This window comes from Equus asinus, chromosome 25 (assembly GCF_041296235.1).
Source record: "Equus asinus isolate D_3611 breed Donkey chromosome 25, EquAss-T2T_v2, whole genome shotgun sequence".
Lineage (NCBI taxonomy): Eukaryota > Metazoa > Chordata > Mammalia > Perissodactyla > Equidae > Equus > Equus asinus.
In genome coordinates this window covers 33,375,255-33,391,213 of record NC_091814.1, presented here as the reverse complement: position 1 = coordinate 33,391,213, position 15,959 = coordinate 33,375,255, and the positions used below count along the sequence as shown (strand labels likewise).

At 47.4% G+C, this 15,959-nt stretch overlaps 1 protein-coding gene and 1 long non-coding RNA gene across 2 annotated transcripts in view; one reads left to right on the top strand and one right to left on the bottom strand.

The window, feature by feature from the left end:
* Window positions 1–8,306, bottom strand: part of TRAF5 (TNF receptor associated factor 5) — a 43,270-nt gene extending 34,964 nt beyond the window's left edge. The window contains exon 1 of the mRNA XM_014834824.3: window positions 8,169–8,306. The gene's annotated coding sequence lies outside the window, so the exon portion shown is untranslated. The remainder of the gene's footprint in view (window positions 1–8,168) is intronic.
* The window catches only part of LOC139041982 (uncharacterized), a 45,817-nt gene continuing 37,047 nt past the window's right edge, over window positions 7,190–15,959 (top strand). The window contains exons 1-2 of the long non-coding RNA XR_011498118.1: window positions 7,190–7,399; window positions 9,876–9,987. This is a non-coding gene — a long non-coding RNA (uncharacterized lncRNA). The remainder of the gene's footprint in view (window positions 7,400–9,875; window positions 9,988–15,959) is intronic.

Sequence of the window (15,959 nt, the reverse complement as noted above, 5' to 3'; positions counted from 1 at the left end):
TCTGTCTCCAGAGCTCCCTCTTGGTGAAGACCCATTTTTTATTTTGCTGCTGTCACCAGACAATTGTCATGGTTCCTGGCAACGCCTTCTCTCTCCCCACCCCACATCCAGTTGGTCAAGTGAGGCCCCCTGAGTGGACCTCATAGACACATCCCACCTACTTGTCCACCCCCACACCCAACCCCCTGATTCAAGCCACCATCCCCTCTCACCTGGGCCACTGCACAGCCGCCCATAACTGGTCTTCCCTCCTATAGCTGGTCCCCCCTCATTTCCCCGCCTATAACCGGTCTCTCCGCCAAAGCATTGAGTATTTGGAAAAAGCCAAGCTGCTGTCACTCACACAATCTTTTCACAGCCTCTCATTATGCTTACAGTTCCAAATCCCTAAGACAAGCTGCAATGGTCCCGCCCACCTCTCCAGGGCGTTACCTGGGGCTCCCTCCCTCCCCACACTTTATTCTCCAGCCTCTCTGGTTTTTCTGCCATTCTTCATTTGAGTGGAAAACCTTTCCTCCTTACAGCCTTCGCCCCAAAGCTGGTCTCCCTTTGCTCAAGCTGTTGTGTCTGCTGGAAATATCCTCTCCTCCCTCTCCCCACTTCTCACTGAGCTAAACTCACCCAAGCCCAGCTTAGGCATCACATATCCAGCTAAGCCTTCATATGCCTCCTCCGCCAGCTTACCTTCCGTTTTCCTTAGTATATGCCCTCTTGTCACCCTGTACTTCTCCTCCATAGCACTTATCATGACTAGAATTCATTTTTTATGTAATCATCTGTTCAATATTAGTCTGCACCAGCAAATAGAAAGCAGGGCTGGGACTGTGTCTATCATTTTCAAGGTCCTGGCACAGAGCAAGCACTCAAATATCTGAGTGAATTAACAGGGGCCACTTTGGGTGCCTACAATGTGCTAGACAGTGTTCTAGGAGATTTACATGGGTTGTCCCACTTATTCCACACGGCAACCCAAAGAGGTGTGGGTACTAGTTTTATTATTCATGTTCACATTTTACAGGTGGGGTCCTGACATCCAGGAGGATTATACAGCGTGTTCAAGGTAACATGGCTGGTAAGTGCCAGGTAAGGACTCAATCTCAGGCTTGTTCCCTGTCAAAGTCACTGCACCACCCTTCCTCGGTGCTCCCTATAGTCCTCGCTCACCGCCTTAGACACAGTAGGTGCTCAACAAAGAGGGATGGAGGGGATGACCCACTATGTCATCACAGTCATCCTTGAGGTCTACACACAAGAATTACAATTTCTTTTTTCCAAACGAGGGAGGAAAATGGAGTTTGAGGGGTTCAAAGTGTCCCCCAGCAGCAGGTGGCCATGCTGGGCTGGAATCCAGGTCTTCTGGCTCCCTGTCTAGGGTAAAAATTTTCTCTACAGCACAAGCACAGTTAGGCACTGACAGGCGGGACTATGCAGGGAAGCTGTGCAGGCCTGAGACTGCCATCCTTAGACAGGTCTGCTTACAAGGACGGCCCCGGCTGATGTCTGGGAAGGTGGATTTGGGGCAGGTTCCCCTAACTGATTAGGGTGGCTCACTGTGCCTAAGCTGTTCTGCAAACAATGTGGTTTATGCTGAGCACCTGTTTTCCTTCTGGAAGCCTGGAATTTTGTTATATGCTAGGCAGAGGGTGCCTACATGACCAGTCCTCAATAAAAACCCCGGGCACTGCGTCTCTCCTGAGCTTCCCTGGGCGACAACATTTCACACACGTTGTCCCAACTCAGTGTTGGCGAAATTAAGCATGTCCTATGTGATGTCACTAGGGGGGAACTCTTGGAAGCTCCTCTTGGATTCCTCAGGACTTTGCCCCGGGTAGCTTTCCCTTTGCTGGTTTTGCTTTGTAAGCTTTCACTGTAATAAATCATAGCCACAGGACTACACGCTGAGTCCTCTGAGTCCTCCTAGCAAATCACGGAACCTGGGCATGGTCTTAGGGACCCCCAACACAGAAGCCTTCCTAACAAGAGAGGAATTTTGAATTTTCTTTGAAAAGGGTGAGAGGGGCATGAATTAGTCGATTAAAACAGGAGGCATTCTAGGCACATCTAGAAATGATGTGAGGAAAGTTAAACAGGAGAAATAGATCAGTCACGTGTGGAAGGCCCCAGAGCTGTTGAACGTGGCCTAAACAGAGTCAGTGCTGAGAAAATCCAGCACCACAGTTATGAGGTGGAAGAGGTGGGGACTAGAAGTCACACTTGTCAGAAATATCCAGTGTCAGCAAGATGAACGACCTGAAGTCATACATATGGAATTTTAGTATCAAGCAAGGAGTGAAAGAATTTAGTGTCTGGCTGTCTGCCGCTAGCATGTGGCATAGGACATTCTGAGCAAGGTCCGTGGGAACGCTACTGAGAGGTTGAAGCAACAGTCCAAATTACTGGTTTTTCAGATAAACCACCTCAATATAAGGAAATCAGTCTGCTCCAGAATAATCTACTTCCCATCCATTAAGGGCACCTATTCACTCCTTTCTTTAGCCCCTTGAAATGCCTTTGTCCACAGTCCACTGTGCCCTTCCATCCCTCCTGTCCACCCCTCCTCACTCCTCAGGAGGGCTTCCTGAAATAATCCCACCCAACTGTTTAATCACTTCTTTTATTCTGCATCTACTTAGCACTTAAGCCTTCGTTTTACGTTAAATAATTTTGCCTTTAACCCAGAGAATCATGGTAAATTTTCCTAGGTTGTATCATAAGTTTCTGGCCAGCCTATTCCTCAGCATCCTAATGTCATGAAGGCAGAAGAAGGACCTTCACAACCCGTTTAGCTTCATCCCAGCCAGCTGCCTCCATCCTTGAGCATCAAAGGCCCCTTTAAGAGAAGGGTCAGAACACAGCTGGCTGTTCCAAGCCATCCCCCTTAGTAAAGGAACACAGAAAGGGCTCTGGCTGGCAGCTTTGCAGGGAGTCATCCTCACTCATCCTGCTCTGACTCTGTAGATGATCCCACTAAACTAACTGCTCCGCTCCTGGTGATCAGGCCAGTGCCTGTATTTTGCTTCCCAAATCAATTTTATTTCTTCTGCTGGGCCCCTGTGTTACCTCCCTGCCCAGCACTATTATTCTGCCAAGGCTGCACCTGCTCTGTCCACAAGTCCTTCTAAAGACTGGAGTCTTGCCCTGAAACCCATCCCCTGGGGCTGGGCCTCCATTATCTGATGCTGCCTGCCCTCTGCCTGCCGAGGGCTGGTCCCAGCCTATCCCCACCAGGCCCTGCCCCATCCCAGCTCACCTACTCTGGCCCCTGAGGTCTGCCTGGTCTACAGATTGCAAAGTGGCAGCAACAGGCTAGTTTAAATGACCGTCTACCCTGGCACGTGGTAGTTCTTTTGCTTGTCTGTTTTTAATTTAAATTTGAATGCTTTAGGCTAAACACACATTTTCCACCACCCCGGAGATCCCACAACTCTCTACTGCTGACAAACACATGGAAGAAGAAAACCAGCCACTGAGTATCCACCAGATGCTGTGCTCTGTGTATACACTGGCTCACTTAATCCTTCCAGCAACCCCAAGTGGGTGACATTACTATCTCGGTTTACCAGAGAAGCTCATGGAATTTGAGCAACTTGCCCAGATCACACAACTACAACTAGCAAGTCACAAACTCAGATTCGAACACAGGCCTGGTAGATTCTGAAGTCCACACTACTTCCACTATGCCACTAGTGAAAGTGGTAAGTCTTGATTAGGCTATGGATTAAGGAGGCCCCTCTGCAGCAGTGCGGAAGAGAAAACAGAAGTGCAGGAAAGCAAGTGAATGCACAATTAGGGTAGCACAGGAAAGAGGTCAGGCGGATGCGAACTCAAGTAGCAGTCTTAGGAATAGACAGCAGATCAGGACCAGCTGGGGGGACACAGGACAGAGGTGACCAAGGGCAAGCAGTGATCTCTGCAAGAGTTCAGGAGAACGGAGAGGAAGAGGCAGCCTGGGAAGAGTAAAGCGTCACGGTGAAGATTTTGTGTGTCACAAATCAAACTGGCCAAGAAGAGAGCTGGGTGAGACACAGAGACTTGATCATCCTTTCCTTAAGAGTGTTGGTTAAGCCTTGGGTGCAGAGAAGAGCTCTAGGGAGAGTAGCATAGAGAACAGTAATGGAGAAGGCCAGCCTGAGGACACAGCCTTGGCCCCCCACTGGCACTTGCAGGGCGGGAAGAGGAGGAGAAGCTTGAGGTCGGGGAAGGGAATGTCAGTGGGGATGGTGTGGCTCCCTCCAAAGAGATGGGCAGCAGCTGCAGGGCAGGCTGACGACTGAGGATTACCAGACCCTGGAAGCCTTCAAAGGGCAATCTGAGCAGCACGGCAGGTGCATGGCGCTGAGCGCTCAGAGTGCAAATGTTGGCTTCTCTTTCCAGAAGCTTGTCCGTGAAAGGGAGAGGAGAGGGGCTGGGGAAACAGAGACGGAGCATGTGGGGGAGGGAAGGAGTCAGTGGCCAGGGAGTAATGGAGGGCACTGTTTCCAAGATGGGAGAGAGCTGAATCAGGCATGCAGGTGGAGAAGGCGCTCCCCCATTGGTCAAGAGAGTACCTCTTCCTTGAGAAAAAAGCTGTGGGGGAAATTCCAGGGATGTTCTGAATTGGTGAGGAGGGAAGTTGGTGGAGCTGTGACAAGAAATGAGGCATGGGGATCTGCTGAAAGTAAGTGAGATGGGTCCCCACTCCCTGCTCACAACCCAGGGAGAGGCACTCACTGGCTCTGTCACTTAACGCCAGGGCCACAGAACCTGCAAGGACATTCAGATGGACACCACATTGCTACATTGTGATCTAAGCTGCACCACCGTCTGCCTCCAGATAACAATGTGCAGAATGGGCTCATCGCTCTCACTGCAAATGGACTTGGAGTTTTTCTGTCTAGACTGATGAGTATTTTCACTTTTATTTCCTCCCTGGTCCTCCACCCTACTTCCTCACAAGACAGGGCTTGCCAGGACATATGGGTCCACTGACTGCTGTTTGACCCTCCAAATAAAGCTTTCCTCTGGGCAAAGGAACAAACTCACACGGGCCCCATGCTGGTCTCAGCAGCGGCAGGAGCTCACCAGCCCTGGGGATCGCTTCTGCCCCACAACATGGTCTCCTCTACCCCCAACACACACAGATTCCCACCCGCTACACTCTGCTGGAGTGGGAGCCCCGGTCCCACAGGGACCTCAGAAAAAGCCACCATCTGGGCAGGAAAAGCTCTTCAGAGACTGGGCCTGCCACTGCTCCCCCTTCCCCCGGCCTCTTAGCTCTTAAAGACCCCTGACCAGTGAAAAAGGCGTCAGGCAGCCTTTGAGGAATGCCGTTCTGGTTCCCTCACCCTCCTCCTGCCCAGAACCCTGGATTCCTCTAGGTGAAATACTATGAGAAGAACACACGAATTGGAGTCTGAAGACTTGGGCTGTGGTTCTGGCTGGTCCCTACGTGCCGTGAGATCTTTCAAGTCCCTTCTGAGCCCCAGCTTGCAACCAGGTAACAGGGAAGGAACAGCACCTGCCTCTCCCTTCTCTCTGGAGTCAGGGACAAGTCCATCAGGTGAGACAGGCTGTTTGTAAACTGCACAGCGCTATTCTGATTTCTGGGATTGGAGCAAGTCCTGCTGGCAGCTCAACCTCTCTCTCCAGAGCCCGGCCCAGCACACCTTCCCCGGCCATCGGTCCCTGGCAGCTCAGAGCTCAAGGGTGACAAATCTCAAATGAACTCAACGCAAGGTTTTTGTAGGCCTACTCTGTGCCAGATTCCAAGATACAAACAAGAACAGACACAGGTTTTGCCCTGAGTTCGTGCAGCTGGGGAGAGCTAAGAGAGCGGGCGTCTGTTCATGCAGTGGCCAGGAGAACTTCCTCCATGTTGTTGGGAACAGACCATCCAGGCACGATCAGAGCCTGAGTTCCCTTGCTAACCCCTCAGATTCAGCGTTCTGAGAAACCATGGTGAGGGGCCTACAGCAGAGGAACCAGAGACCCAGGCCTGGCCCAGCCGTGGAGCCTCAAGGGCTATTATACACTCAGTGCTTCACCTCATCGAGAAGAATCCTGCTTTGGCCTGACTCACAAGGGCACCACAGAGGACCAAACGAGAACGAAATGACAAGAGCAATAAGAAAACGCTTTGAAAAGGAAAGAGCTTTAGCAACAAGGAATTATTATTTTTTCCGTGGGGTCCTCCCAGGTAAAGCTGAGATAATTACAGAAGGGCTGTTGGTCGAATTGCTGACAAGCCTTTCCCATGGCTAGCCTAGCAGCACTGACTCAGAGGCATCCGGTTCCCTCTCTCTGCAAATCTCCATTGAAATGTCCCAATCGCTACAGTTAGTACTTCCAGGGGACAGGGCCTCATCTTCTTTCCACCACCCTGCTGCCCACAGCCAGTGGACACTCAGGTGACGCTTGCTGACAGACAGACACACGGCCCATCTTACCCCCACTGCCACACACCTCGGCCCAGAGGACCTGAGAAAGTCACCTCTCCTCTGGCAGGACTGCTCAGAGTCCTTCAGTCAGAAGCCAGCTCAGACAGGTGACTTCCTCCTGCCTATGTCCAGGACCCAGGGACAGAGATTCCAGGATCTGAGAGCCAATCCATTCCACAGAGTTCAAAACAAAATAATAACAACAACAACAACCCTTTATAGAAGCTAGATATTTTCTGCTTCCCTCTCACATCCATCTTTTCTGCAGCAATTTCTCTCTCTCTCTCTCTCTCTCTCTCTCTCTCTCTCATTCAAATTAAGAGTAGAGTTGGGGGTGGGAGTGTTCAGATGATAAGGTTTTCACCCTAACCATCAATTGTGCTAAGACCTCGTCTTCGGCTGTGCGTGTATAAGGCAGAGCAGGTAGCTGCCCTCTGGATCTGAGAAGTCCTAGCCCAGCCTTTCTCTGTCTAAAATTATCTCTCACACACCCAGAACTGTTCTATTCCCAGAAGTACTTCAAGCGATGTCTTTGCATTTTATGTCTTCCAGAGCCCGTGTGAAACGCAAATACCTCTGAAGGAAGGAACCATATTCCACTGGCCCTAGCCCAGTTCTCACGCAGCACCTGTGCCCAATAAATATTTACTGAATTCAACTGGGTACCAGACGCCTGTCCTCACACGACACGGGTCAGCGCCCAGGGCTGTGAAGGGCGGGCTGTGCAGGGGGCAGCCTGGCCGGGGAGCCACGCCTCATTTCACCAACCTCACTGGGTCGGTGGCCTAGAGCAGCGCTGCCAGCCACAGCGAGTTAACTGAGTTTCTGATGAAAGTAAATCTGAAATAGCCAAATATGGAAACTCTGCAGGAGGGGGCAGAACCAGCCAGAAAGTCAGCGTAACCGCCCAGCGGGGTTAGCAGCAAGAGTGTGGCCCCTGTATTCACTGAAAATTCTCAGAACTGCGAAAACCCTGACGAGCAGTAAGTAACAAGGAGGAGACAATCTGGTGTGGAGCGCCCAGATTCCACTAATTCACCGGGCGTCCCTGGGCGACTCACTTCGCCTCTCTGAGCCCTGGTCTCCTCCAAGATCCCTTGGAGCTCACCTGGCGGGGGGGGGGGGGGAAGGGGGAGGGTTGTGTTTCTCAATGAGCGCGCTCAATTGAACGTTTCTTGGAGGTTTCCATTCATTCCAATGTTGAAGTTGCGTTCTAGAGGGCTCTGGAGGGAAAGTCTTGCACAAGTGCACGGGTGCCTAAGGGTACGGAGCGGGAGCCAGAGGTTTGCAGTGCGGGATTGCGGGGCACCCCATTCTGAACCTGGCCGCTCCAGTCCACCAGCGCGCTCCGGAGCAGCTCCCCTCTCGGGGCCCCCAGCCGCCGCCGCCCTCGCCGCACCTCTCCCCTGCTAAGGCAACGCGCCCCAGGCCCGGAGCCCAGCTGCCCCTACAGCGCGCTCGCTCGCCCGCATCGGCGGCCACCTGTGCCGCCGGCCTCCTGCGGCCCCGGCCCCGCCCGGCCGCCGCCTCGCGCCCTCCCCGCGCCGGGGGGACTCGCCAGACGCGAGGGGCACGGGCGGCCCGGCAGGGTCCCCGCAGGCCGGCGCAGGGCGCGGGGAGGCGGCTTCGGGGCTCGTGCCGCCGCGGCGCTTTCGGTTTCAAAGTCAACGGGACAAGCCGACCTGCGCTCCTGGTCCCCTCGCTCCAGCCCGACAGCCGCGGGGCGCCCTCCCCCCGCCCTGCGGGACTCACATGTGGCTCCGCGCGGGACTCCGCTGGCGCGCGGCTACTCCGGGGCAGGGGCCAGCGGCAGCGAGCAGGGGCCGAGGCTCTCGGCCCCGGAGCCCGGAGCGTGCAGCCCGGCCCGGGAGGAAGCAGGGCGGGCCCGGCCGGGAGGGGGGAGGAAGGGAGGGGTGGGGCGGGGCCCCGCGGAGCCGCTGGGGCGAGGGGCGCGGGCACGGGAAGGGCGGACTCGCAGGAGGGTGTGGGGCAGGAGGCTGCGCGACGGTAACCTGAGCAGTTAGAAGTCCAACCACCGTCACTAGAATCCTTGGTACCTACAAGTAGAAGTCGTCTCTGATTTCCCTCAAGTACCTTTAAACTGTGCACAACTTACCCTTCACCCAAGAATAACCAGGCTGGGCCAATCCTGTCATGTTTAGACCTGTTAGCCAAGGCCTGAGGTCTGGCTCAAATCAGTCCTTCCCGACGTTCCTGCAAATCCGCCAGCCCTCCGTCTTGCGGCTGGCCTACCAATCCCTCAGAGGTGTAGAGCTTGCCATGGTATCAAGGGCTTCCCAAGCATCTCTTTCAATCTTCAGATGAACCTTGCGAAGTAGGCCTGGTCATCCCCATTTTAGAGATGAGCTATCTGAAGTCCAGAGAAGTGACAAGAAGTGATGTGCCCAGAGCTTGACACTCAGCAAGTACTATAGCTACAAATTGAAGCCAGGTCTCGCAGGGCTCTTTCTTACAGTGCTTCTCTCCATGAGCATATGATGTTCTGAATGATATTTGTATTCTGTATAAATCTCCTCTATGAGGATTGATGGAGCATAAAGAGCGTGAACTTGGAAGGAAATGGACCAGAATTCCAATGCTAGCTCCTTCTCTTTCAGTTAGGCAACCGTGGGAAAGTGACTTAACTGCCCTGAGCTTCAATTACTCATCACTACAAGAGAAGAAGAATAATATGCACAACTCAAATGTGCAGAGGAGCCTGGCAGGAAACACACAGGAGGGAGGCAGAGCTTGCAATCATGGGGGGAGGCGGGGGAAACACTGCTGCACCAAGGAGCGTGTGTGGGGTCTAGAGAAGCAGCCAGGCTCGGTGTCAGCCTGGCCTTACCTGTCTCTCATTTTTCAACAAGAGCCAGAAACCAAGATTCAAACCTTTTGGTTGGTGAGAGTCAGATTAACCAATCCATGGGGAGATGGAGCCTGTGGGCATTGCTTTGGGACTCGAGATCCACCTCACAATCTCGTGAGAATTAAATGAGATGACATTCCTGTACTCCTGACACGGAGTGGGTGCTCTGTGAACCTTAGTTTCTCTCCCTGTTCCCTCATACAATACATCTCTCACGGTTGCCTACTTCCTGCCTCCTTTCTCATTACCCACCCACCATCCCCCCACCCCGCCCATCCTTCTACAAATCAATATGTTTTGTAAAGGTATATCTCCCTTCTCTGGCTAGAAACTCAAATGTCTAGTATGTATATATGCAGGTGTGCTCGGGCCCCTGATACTGTCATTGACTGTGATTCAGTTGTCTCTCCCCACCCTTTTTCCCCAATTTCCCAAAAGCAGCCAATTTGCCCCAAGAATGATATCCAAGCTTTAAATATGATGGACTCAGATGCTGGGTAGATCGTGAGTCCTTTTCTTTTGAGGAAGATTAGCCCTGAGCTAACATCTGTGCCCATCCTCCTCTATTTCATGTGGGACGGTTGCCACAGCATGGCTTGACAAGTGGTGCGTAGGTCCTCACTGGGGATCCGAACTGACAAACCCCAGCCATGGAAGCAGAACGTGTGAACTTAACCCCTGCGCCACCGGGCTGCCCCAATGGTGAGTCTGAAGTGGTGGGAAGTGGGGGCTTCGTGACTCCAGACCTGGGACTCTAAGTGAGGAGGCAGAGGAATTTTAGATGGATGTTAATTGGAACTCAAGGACATGTTTGCAGTTCCCCTTGTTGATCACAGAATCCTGGGCAGGGTGTCTGGGAGAATAGAGAAGGCAGACCCTGGGACCTAGCCCAGTTTGTTGGAGGAGATGTGATCCTTTTCTTCAAGTCCCTTTGAGGATGGATGGGCAGGACAGGACATAAATGTACATATTAAAAAGCCGTTAAGTATCTGCAGGTGATAGCTAACATTGTCTTATTATACACCAGATACTGTGTTCAGCGCTTTATCCATATTAACTGTCACCCCTGTTAATCATCACCTCTATTTTACAGATGAGAAAACTCCTCTCTTGAACAATTTGCGGAAAATGCAAAATTCTCAGTTCAGGAGTGGTCAAATCTGAACCTGGGAAGTCTGGTTCTGGTGCTCTTAGCCACGACACCACCCTTCCCCTCAAAGAAGTAGCTGATGTGAATTCAAACAGGACAACTTTAATAAGGAGACAAATTTAGCAGTTTTAGTGTCCTGAAAATATTTGCAATGTTAGAATCCAGTCTTCAAACTAAATTCATCTACAAATATAAGGACAGGATTGGACTACACACTAAATTTTTACACAGAAGAAAAGGGCTAAACTTTTTATCTGTTTCTTCGAAACACCCTAAGACTACCCCTAGCCTTCAGAGAGGCATGGCTTTCAGCTGTTTAATTTGCTGGGTAAGTTGACAGGGTAAGAGATTGCAGCCCTGGTCGTCAGTGGAAAGATGATGCTGATGGAGAGGGGAGGGTGCCACCTACTGGAATAGTAGATGGATGCATTGTCTTCCCCAGGCTGCCTTTCTGTGACAAGACTGATGGATATACAGTAGTGGATTAGTTAGAGCAGGGTAAAAGGTCATCCCTTCCATCACCTAGAGATCAATGATAGCAGATGAGGAGGAAAAATCCCCTCCTTGGGCCTTAGATTGCACCTTTAACTTCCATTACAAGTTACAATGGAAAGTCTCTGCCGGTAATGGAACCACACGTGGAAAGTGTGATATAGCAGCAAACCTCCCATGCAAAAAGCAAAACCTCAGGGTCCTGTACACACAGAATGCTCACTTGCTCACTAAGTAGGTCTTGCATTGAGGCAATAAATGAATGAATGTCTGTGGGTTTTCTGTTTTTAATTTCTTGACCGAGTGATATGTGGTCTCTGTTTCAATCAGATAACCTTTACCCCAGCTCTGCCTGTCAGTGTGCTGACCACCACAAGAAGAGAGGCTGGGAGTGCTGTGGGTGGGGGTCTTCTCCCAGGACTGATGTAGTTTAAAAAAAAAGACTCTTTTTCCAAAGGTACATCCATTGTCTGGGTATATCCATTCACCTACCGAAGGACATCTTAGTTGCTTCCAAGTTTTGGCAATTATGAATAAAGCCACTATAAACATTCATGTGCAGGTTTTGGTGTGGTTGTACGTCTCCTGTGTAAGTGCATCCGGCAGCTGTGCTTTTATCTTAGGAGCTCCAGAAAGACCCATGTTTCTTTTGTTCTACTTGCTTCATTCTATTCTTACCTATTCTGTGTGTAGGGTCAGCTCCACGTTGAAGAAAGCAGACTGATGCTGTACCTGTGGCCATACATTCTGTGTTTGTTCCAGGGGGACCCCTCACTCAACACACACACTCACCCCTCCCCTTCTCTGTTCATAGTTTGATTGCCCGATAGTTAAGCCTTTTTGTTGGAGACATGAGGTTTTTATTGTTTTAAAATTAGACCCTGCTGTCTTCATTGGATGCTTGGCGAAATGTGCATTCTGTCCATTTTGACAATTCCTTTAATAAGATTCACACATGCAATTCCCATCAATGCTTGGAAAAACATTTTATCATATTAATTCTGCATAGTCACTGTAAGGCATTAAAATATGGATTTTAAGGTTATTATTTAGCCTTAGGAGCTATGAAGTAAGATCATGGGTTTGATTGGCACAGTTTGGTTTTGTTAGACTTTGCAATAGGCTGGTAACAAGGCAGACCACTGATCTGGTGTTTCTTCTTTTTGAGAATGGTGCCCACTCTATATGGAGAAAGTTTAAACAATACTCTTGAACTCTAGTTAGCTACATCCTCTATTTCACAGAAAACAGGACAGAAGCATTAAGAAGGAAAGGCGTAAGCTCAGGAAGGGCTTATCCTGGGAAAAACTGACACTGTTCAAATGCCTTTGACTCCAACGACACCTCTGTATTCCACGACCTTGCCCCTCACTTGGAGAAAACACATGCAATCTTCTGTAGGCACAATGAGGGCCTCTCATTATAGTACACCATCTGGGCTGCTGCATCCATTGCACACAATTTTGTTTCATACTTTCTTTTTCCTTTTTAAAACAACTTTACTATTATGCTTTCAATACCACAAAATTCACTCATCGAATAATTTTAGTACAGTCACACCTTGCTTAACAACAGGGATATGTTCTGAGAAATGCATTGTTACGATATTTTCATCGTTGTGCGAACATCATAGAGTGTACTCATACAAACCAGGATGGTATATAGCCTACTACACATCTAGGCTACATGGTATAGCCTATGGTTCCTAAGCTACAAACCTGTACAGTAGGTTACTATACTGAATACCATAGGCAGTTGTAACACAGTGGTATTTGTGTATCTAAACATATCTAGGCATAGAATAGTACAGTAAAAACATGGTATAAAAGATAAAAAATGGTACACGTATATAGGGTACTTGCCACAAGTGGAGCTTACAGGACTGGAAGTTGCTCTGGGTGAGTCACTGAGTGAGTGGTGAGTGAATGCAAAGGCCTAGGACACTGCTGTACACTTCTTTAGACTTTATAAACACTGTACACTAAACGTATAAAAATATCTTTCTTTAATAATAAATTAACCTCAGCTTACTGTAACTTTTCTACTTTATAAACTTAATTTTTTAAGCTTTTTGACTCCTTTATAGTAACATTTAGCTTAAAATACAAACACATTGTACAGCCATGCAAAAATATTTTCTTTCTTTATATGCTTATTCTATAAACTTTTTTATATTAAAAATTTTTTTAATACTTTTTAAAATTTTGTTAAAAACTAAGACACAAACACACACATTAGCCAAGGTCTACACAGGGTCGGGATCATCAATATCACCGTCTTCCACCTCCACATCTTGTCCCACTAGAAGGTCTTCAGGGGTAATAACATGCATGAAGCTGTCATCTCCTATGATAGCAATGCCTCCTCCTAGAAAACCTCCTGAAGGACCTGCCTGAGGCTCTTCTTGACGATGTGTCACTTTTCAGAAATATGTCCATGGTGGTTTAGCTTGGTTTGTTTCTTTTTTTCACCATAGATTTGCTTGTAAGCAGATAATGCACCATGAACATTCCTCTCTGTTAATGAAAACCTTTCAGTGTTGGGGTCCTTGTTGTCAAACTTTTTAAGGAGCTTGTTGAGGTCTGCAAAAGCTTCTGCTAAACCCATTATTGTGAATTTTCTTGGGAGTTTTCTTCTTCTTTTCGTCTCCTGCAGTTTGCTTTTCTCTTCTTCAGTTTCCTTCCTCTTTCTTCAGTTGTGTGTTCCTGTACCAGTCCTAACAACTCCTCATTAGTTGGTTCCTCACGAACGACGTCTAGGAGTTTGCCATCCTCATACACACCCAGGTTAAACTTGTTTAACATATCAGCCACAGCCTTGTTGATTTTTGCAGCCTCTTCATCCTTCCAAATCTTTTGAAGTCACGGAGGAAGCTCTTGAGTGTCTTCTTCCAGAGTCGCTAGGTGACAGGAATTTTTTGGCTCCATTATAATCTTATGGGACTACCATTGTATATGTGGTCTGTTGTTAACTGAAACGTTTTGCAGTGCATGACTGTAAATGTATACACTTATGCAACTATAACCACAATGAAATCTTAGAACAAATCCATCACCCTTTGTGCCCTTTTGCACTCAACTCTCACCTCCAGCCTTGGACCCAGCCAAGAATGGATCTACTTTCTGTTTCTATAGTTTTGCATTTTATGGAAAATTTATATAAATATATAAATATTTATATAAAAATTATTTTGTTTCAATTAGCAAAATGTTTTTGAAGTTCATCCATTTTGTTGTGTATATTAGTTTGTTCCTTTTTATTGTCGAGTAGTATGCCATTATATGTGTACACTGTATTTCGTTTACCCTTTCACCAAGTGATAGACATTTGGATTATTTCGAGTATTTGGCTATTAGGAATAATGCTGCTCTGAACGTTTGAATACAAGTTTTTGTGTGGACATACATTTTCAATTCTCTTTAGGTAGATCCCTAGGAGTAAAATTTCTGGGTCATATTGTATGTGTACATTTAATGTTAGAAATTGCCAAACAGTTTTCCAAAGTAGCTATATCACTGTACATCTCTCCCAGCCATGAGAGCATTCCAGTTTCTCCACATCCCAGACAACAGTCAGTATTGTCAGTCTTTTTAATGGTAGTCATTCTAGTGGGTGTTATCGGTGTCTTCTTGTGGCTTTACCTTGCATTTCCCTTATGACTAATGATGTGACATCTTTCCAAGCACTCATTTGCTATTTGCATACCTTCTTTGGCAAACATCTATCCAAATCTTCTGCATGTTTTCATTGTTTTTGGGGGGCTTTTGTCCTCTTACTATTGACCAGTAGGCGTTGTTATTTTGATGAAACCCACTTTATCAATTTTTTCTTTTATGGATCATGCTTTTGGTGATATATTTTCTCTTATATTTTCTTCTAGAAGTTTATAGTTTTAGTTTTTACATCTAGGCCTATGATCCATTTCAAGTTAACTTTTGTACATGGTGTGAAGTAGAGATCAAGGTTCTTTTTTTGTGTGTACAGATAACCTATTCTTTCTGCCATTGAATTACCTAGTACTTTTATTGAAAATCATATGACCATATAGCTGTGAGTGTATTTCTGGACTCTTTATTCTGTTCCATTGATCTATATGTCCATCCTTAACACCAATATCACACTGTCTTCATTACTGCAGCTTTCTAACAAGTATGGAAATCAGTTAGTGTAAGTCACCCAATTTTGTTCTTTTTCAAAGTTGTTGTGGTTAGTCTAAGTTTCAGGTTGGTGCTTGTTTCTGTAAATAAGGTTTATTGACATATAACCATACCTGTTCATTTATGTATTTTATGACTGTTTTTGAACTGCATTTGTAGAGATGAGTAGTTGCAATAGAGACTGTGTGGACTACAAGCCTAAAATATTTACTGTTTGGCCATTTATAGAAAAAGTTTGCTGGCACTGGTCTAGGTCCTTGGAATTACCATATAAATTTTGGAATTAGCTTGCCAATTTGTACAAAACAAGCCTGCTAAGATTTTGATACAGATTGGGTTGAATCTGTAAATTAGTTTGAGGAGAACTGCCATCTTAAGTCTTCCAATCCATGAAATGGTATATCACCCCATATATTTAGGACTTTGTCTCAGCAATATTTTACAGATTTCAGTGAACAAGTCCTTCACATTTTTGTAAAATTTATTCCTAAATATTTCATTCTGTTTGATACTATTGTGAATAAAATTTTCTTAATTCTATTTTCAGATCATTCATCGCTACGACATAAAAATACAATTGATCTTATATTGATCTGATATCCTGTGACCTTCTTAAACTTATTATTCTAGTGGGTTTTTGGAGTTTTATTAGTATTTTTTACATGCAAGATTATGTCATCTATAAATAAAGATAATTTTTGCTCTTCCTTTCCAACCTGTATGCTTTATTTTTCTGGCCTTATTGCATTGGCTAGAACCTCCAGCAAAATGTCGAATAGCTATGGTGACAGCAGACATCCTTAGCTTGGTTCCAATCCTAGCAGAAGGCATTCAGTAAAGTATGGCATTACTTATAGGCTTCTTGTGGATGCCCT